The 5,735-nt window shown below is 41.9% G+C and overlaps 1 non-coding gene across 1 annotated transcript; it reads right to left on the bottom strand.

The window, feature by feature from the left end:
• Positions 1–1,651: 1,651 nt before the first annotated feature.
• Positions 1,652–1,724, bottom strand: TRNAV-UAC. Its single transcript has one exon. It is a non-coding gene; the product is annotated as a tRNA-Val (tRNA).
• Between the last annotated feature and the right edge of the window lie 4,011 nt (positions 1,725–5,735).

Here is a 5,735-nt window from a genome sequence, read left to right on the forward strand (position 1 = left end):
CCCCTGTCTAGCAGAGCCACAGAAGTGATCCCTGGGGTGAATTTCCTATTTCTCATCCAATCATCAAGAATTTTCTTGAAGAGTGCTAATGAGGAGATTTGTTTAATATAGATAGATAGTTTGTTCCAGGCTATTGAAGTCTCTAGGAGTAGAATCTATCCCTCCAACATGTTCTGTTTACTGTGGTGACAAGGTTTAAGTCCCTAGAGCATGTAGCTCAGAGGGATTGGGATTTCTTTAAGTGGAGCATGTCCAACAGCTCTGGGTTTGTCATAACTTTGTATGTTAGGCAGAGATCGCTTCTGAGTAGGCAATATGCAACGGAGTAAAGCTGGAGTTTTTTGAGACGGTCTGCGTAGGGCATCTGTTTGAGGCCGGTAATCCTCTTTGTGAGATATTTCTGCAGCCTTTCCAGTTGTTGTAGATGTCTTTTGAGGTACATACCAAAATGGGCGTTCTACTCTATAATGGGTCTAATGAGTGATGAGTAGAGTGGAACAATGACCTCTTTTTTTCCTGGATGAGAAAAATTTTGTGATGAGGTGTGCCACATAGAAGTATTTTCTGACTGCTGTGGCAATGTGATTATCAAAGGAGAGACTACTGTTCACATGTGTCCCAAGGTCTCATCATACTTTCGGTGTTAAGTAGACTACTGCCTATGTAGTAGTTCATGGGTACAGAGTTTTTACCAAAGGGACTGACAATGCACTTTTTGGCATTGAGCTTGAGGCCATGGCTTTGACACCAGACATCTGTCACAGCGAGGCCCTTTTGTAGGATGTCCATGTCATTAGGAGTTTTGATTATGGCTTCTATTTTGCAGTAATCTGCAAATTTCATTAGCCAAAGACCTTTTGTGTTAGCCTGTACTTCAGAGAGGTAGATACCAAACAGGAGAGGACTCAGGACTGAACCCTGTGGTACTCCACTTGTCACTGATATGAAGTCGGATTTGGAGTCTGCTACTTTCACAGTATGGGATCTGTCAGTGAGCCAGTTGGCAACCCATCTTGTGACATATGGATTTATACCTATTTTAGTGAGTTTATCTATAATTCCAGAGTGGGGGATGGTGTCGAAAGCCTTGGCAAGATCTAGATAGGCTGTGTGAACCACCTTATCCTCGTCTACAGCTTTGGTGACTGCTTCAAAGAAGTCTATCAGGTTTAGGAGACATGATCTGTCTTTTACAAACCAGAACTGGGTGGGGTCCAGAGTTTGAAGATTACCAATGTCTTTGTTTATAAGTTCCATAATGATATTTTCCATGGCCTTGCAGACCAGGCTCATCAGGCTAATGGGGCAGTAGTTCCTGGGGTCCATGGTGACTCCCCCTCTGTGGAGTGGGATAACCATCACTGTGTGCCATTCAGTGGGCACAAAGTCTGAGGTGAGGCTATGATTGAATATAGTACTTAGGTGGGGAACCAGTTCATAGGTAGGTACTAGGCTATCGGCCCAAGGGCCTACATAAGCCTAGCCAACAAGTTTCCCTGGCTTACACAACCCAAGAAAGTTATTTTTCTGTGCCACTGTCGAGCAGAGACACAGAAGTGATCCCCGGGGTGTATTTCCTATATCCCATCCACTCATCAAGATTTTTCTTGAAGAGTGCTAATGAAGAACTTTGCTTGACATAGATTAGTAATGGTTCCACTGGGGATCGAACCCAGGACCTTCTGCGTGTAAAGCAGATGTGATAACCACTACACTACAGAATCTATGTACGTTCTGTAGTTCACATAGAACGCAGCCTGGGATGTTGTCAGGTCCCATGGATGCTGTGTTCTTACCTTTGGAGAGTGTGGTTTTTACCTGTGCAGCCGTGATTACAGGAACTTTGCATTCAGTTGGTCCTACATATTTAGTGCCATTGTGCTGTAACTCAGAGCAGATCTGAGTGTTGCCATTCAGATTCCTGACATAGCTATAGAATGCTTTGTGTCTGTCTTTAGAATCAAAAGAGTAGAATAACTAGCAGGATACACCACGAGAATTCCACAATGTAGATAAAAAACTTCTTTATTCCACAACAAGTAAAAGATAAAAGATACTTTGGGAGTGTTTAGCGGTAATTTGTCTTCACGTGTATTTAGAATCAGTGATGATTTTGTTTTCATAACTAGCTTTAGAGGATTTTATGAGGAATCTCAGCTTCTTACTAAGGCTGACCAGGGAGTTCCTCCAATCATGGGATTTTACTCTTTTTTGCAACAGTTTCTTTCTTCTGTTGTAGAGTTTGTTTATGGCAGGAGACCACCAGATTGGCTTCCTTTTTTTTGAGGATAGCATCTTGGTTCTGTTAGGGATAGCATGATCCATGCACTCATGTAAGTGCTTATAAAGTACATTTATGTAGGATTCAACAGTCGTACCTCTATTGTCCGTCTGCATGGGTGTAGTGAAGTTTGCCACTTCTGTCTTAGGAAGCATGAAGTTAGCTTTGGAGACATTTTTTACAGTGGTTTCCCTAATGGGGGGTGGAGGCGGGATGTGAATGTCTAGGGTGATTAGCTTGTGGTCGGATCTGACCAATTAGGAATTGACCTCTGGTGTGGAACACCGGCTGCTCATGTTGGTAATGACCAGGTCTAGGATATTGCTGCCTCTTGTGGGGGTGTGGATAAGTTGATCCAAGACACTGGAATTTATGAATTCCAGAAAGCTTTGAACAAAACAGTTGGCACATGAGTAGTTTTCCCAGTTAATGGTGGGGTAGTTGAAATTACCCATTATTAAGGTGTTGGGTTGTACCCTAATATTTTCCAGTGTATCAAGAAATAAGGAGTGGGAATTCTGAGGCATGGTGGGGGGGATCTGTAGCAAACTACAATTTGAATTGCGGTCTTGCCCAGAGTTAATTGCACTTGGATAATCTCAGATGCATTATGCTGAGCAACTAGCCTGGAGGTGTGGATATCCTTAATGAATATGGACATGCCTCTGCCTTTGGTGTTTTGGTCCAGGTTAGGTGGCTAAAAGGTGTGGTATGACTTATAGCCTGGTAATGCATGGGTGTTCTCTGGAGCCTTGAACCAGGTCTCTGTCACTCCACAGATGTCAATGTTCTCCATTTTAAGGAGTGCCTTGAGTGAGTGCATTTTGAGATTTAGACTTCTAGCATTGAGTAGCATTACCCTCAGATTTTGCTTGTTTGTACCTTACAGTGGTGAATTTGTCATTTGAACCTTGCCTAAAAAAGGTCTCTCTCTCTCTCTCTGTATATATATATATATATATATATATATATATATATATATATATATATATATATATATGTGTACATTTATATATATATATAACATGCAGTGTAGTCACACTTCAGAACCATCCCTCAACTTCTTAGTGCAAGAAACCTGTACAAAAGGCTGTAAAATGAGGTGGCAAAATGGGCCACATATAGGGACATATTACAAATATCGCTGTTAGAAATGAAGACATTTGTTACAGCAACAGGGTGCGTTTCAGCAGATAATTACTGAAACATATGAGGATGGAAACCAAAATGTTATGTCATTATTTACTGACATAAATCTTAGGATAATCACAGTGATTTACCGGACAAATACAAATAAATTTTGGAACAGAACAAAAGTATGGGCCAAACATCTTGACATTCTGTGAAAATCTTGGCAGTGGAGAGGTATGCTTAGAACCCCTTAGTGGAATGAATCTGGACCAAGCCTGACAAAGTGGGAAGATAAAGGCATGAAAATAGGGACATATTCAAAATACGTGAGCAGATAAGCTGATAAAGTTGATGTAGTAACACGGTTTATCCTAACATATATTGACTGAAATATCACAAGTCCGGGACTCAATTCCTTCTCATTAGTTAGTGATGTCAGTTCCCACATCATCCCACTGATTTGTCAGGAATACACAACAGTTATGGGGACCAAACCAAAATATTGGCCAGGCAACTGGACATTCTACGAATAAGTGGGCATAACACATTAGGGAAAATACACTGAGCTACCAAGCAACGTCCAAACTACAATCAGACTGACATAACACCACCCAAATCTAGCTCTGGGGCTGTACACATGCACTTGGAACTATAACAGGCACTACAGGGATGTAACACTAGTGGAAAACAAACACTGGTGTGAAAGTGCTTACCCACAACAAATTGCACCACAGTCACAGCGACATACCAGTAAGCAAACTGAACACTACAGTATAATGACTGTGTGAGCAATAATTTCTCGTTTGCCACTCACATGTTATCATAGGTTCATAGGTTCATAAGTAGGTACTAGGCTATTGGCCCTAGGGCCTATATAAGCCTAGCCAAATGTACCCTGGCTTTCGCCACCCAAGAAAATTATTTTCCTGTGCCACTGTCAAGCAGAGCCACAGAAGTGATCCCTGGGGTGAATTTCCTATCTCCCATCCAATCATCAAGATTTTTCTTGAAGAGCGCTAATGAGGAGCTTTGTTTGATAGATAGGTAGTTTGTTCCAGAGTATGGGAAGTCTCTGGGACAAGAATCTATCCCTCCAGTATGTTCTGTTTATTGTGGTGAAAAGGTTTAGGTCCCTAGACCATGTAGCTCATAGGGATTGGAATTTCTTTAAGTGGAGCATGTCTAAAAGCTCTGGGTTTGACATAGCTTTGTGTGTTAGGCAGAGATCGCCTCTGAGTAGGCAATATGCAACAGAGTAAAACTGCAGTTTTTTGAGATGGCCTGCATAGGGCATCTGTTTGAGGCCAGTAATCTGCTTTGTGAGGTATTTCTGTGGCCTTTCCAGTTGTTGTAGATGTCTTGTGAGGTACATACCAAAAGGGGCATTGTACTATATAATGGGTCTAATGAGTGACGGGTAGAGGGGAACAATGATCTCTTTTTTCCTGGATGAGAAACCTTTTTTTTATCCCTACATATACTGCCTCAAGTCACAGTGTAGTGGGAATTATGATGTGCTATGAGGCATGTCACGATCTGCTTGTACAAACATTTACAGTTGATAGGGAACCAGAAACCGGAGCAGCATTCACAGTCAGATAGAAAGGGCCCATGACACTCACATGCCCCCCCTCCCTACACAGCCCAAATAACATGTACATACTACACTGCTACACAATCCTGACAGTCTGTTAACAATGGCCAGACATACACAGACTTCTCAAATGTACAGTTTCCCACAGAATGTACAGCACACAACTCATATCTATGGCTGCTTCATTGTTACATGTCTGGGGGTCTACGACATCCCTGGAATGGTAGCAGGAATGAAGGCAATAAATAATGAGACTATCTACCTCTGAACCTCTTACTGTATAACATCTGGACAAAGCCTGACATAATTGGGGGACAGAGGCCAAAACACAGGGGTATACTGGATATATTGCTGTTATAAATTTAGACACTTGCTGGTTTTACCATGTTTGTTGTAACATATATTTTCAGAAGGATATGAAGTCAGTAACACCAATGGATGTTAGCATTTACTGATTGCATTCCCCAGAGTATCCTACTGATTAGCCAAGTAAACAACTGTCTGGGGAACAGAACAAGCACGAGCCATGCGTCTGGACAGTGTCTACAGTCATGTAACAGAATAGAAGTCCCCTGACAGCTGCCAAACATGTCACCCAGCACCTTATGAAGCACAGTAAGACCAACATGACACTCCCTCACATCAGCTCTGAGCAATTACCCATGTATATTTAAATATACCATGCACTACAGGGATGGAACTGCAGTGAAAAGCAGATAGCGGTGCAAA

Source organism: Protopterus annectens, chromosome 2.part1, assembly GCF_019279795.1.
Source record: "Protopterus annectens isolate FY-2018-M chromosome 2.part1, PAN1.0, whole genome shotgun sequence".
Lineage (NCBI taxonomy): Eukaryota > Metazoa > Chordata > Ceratodontiformes > Protopteridae > Protopterus > Protopterus annectens.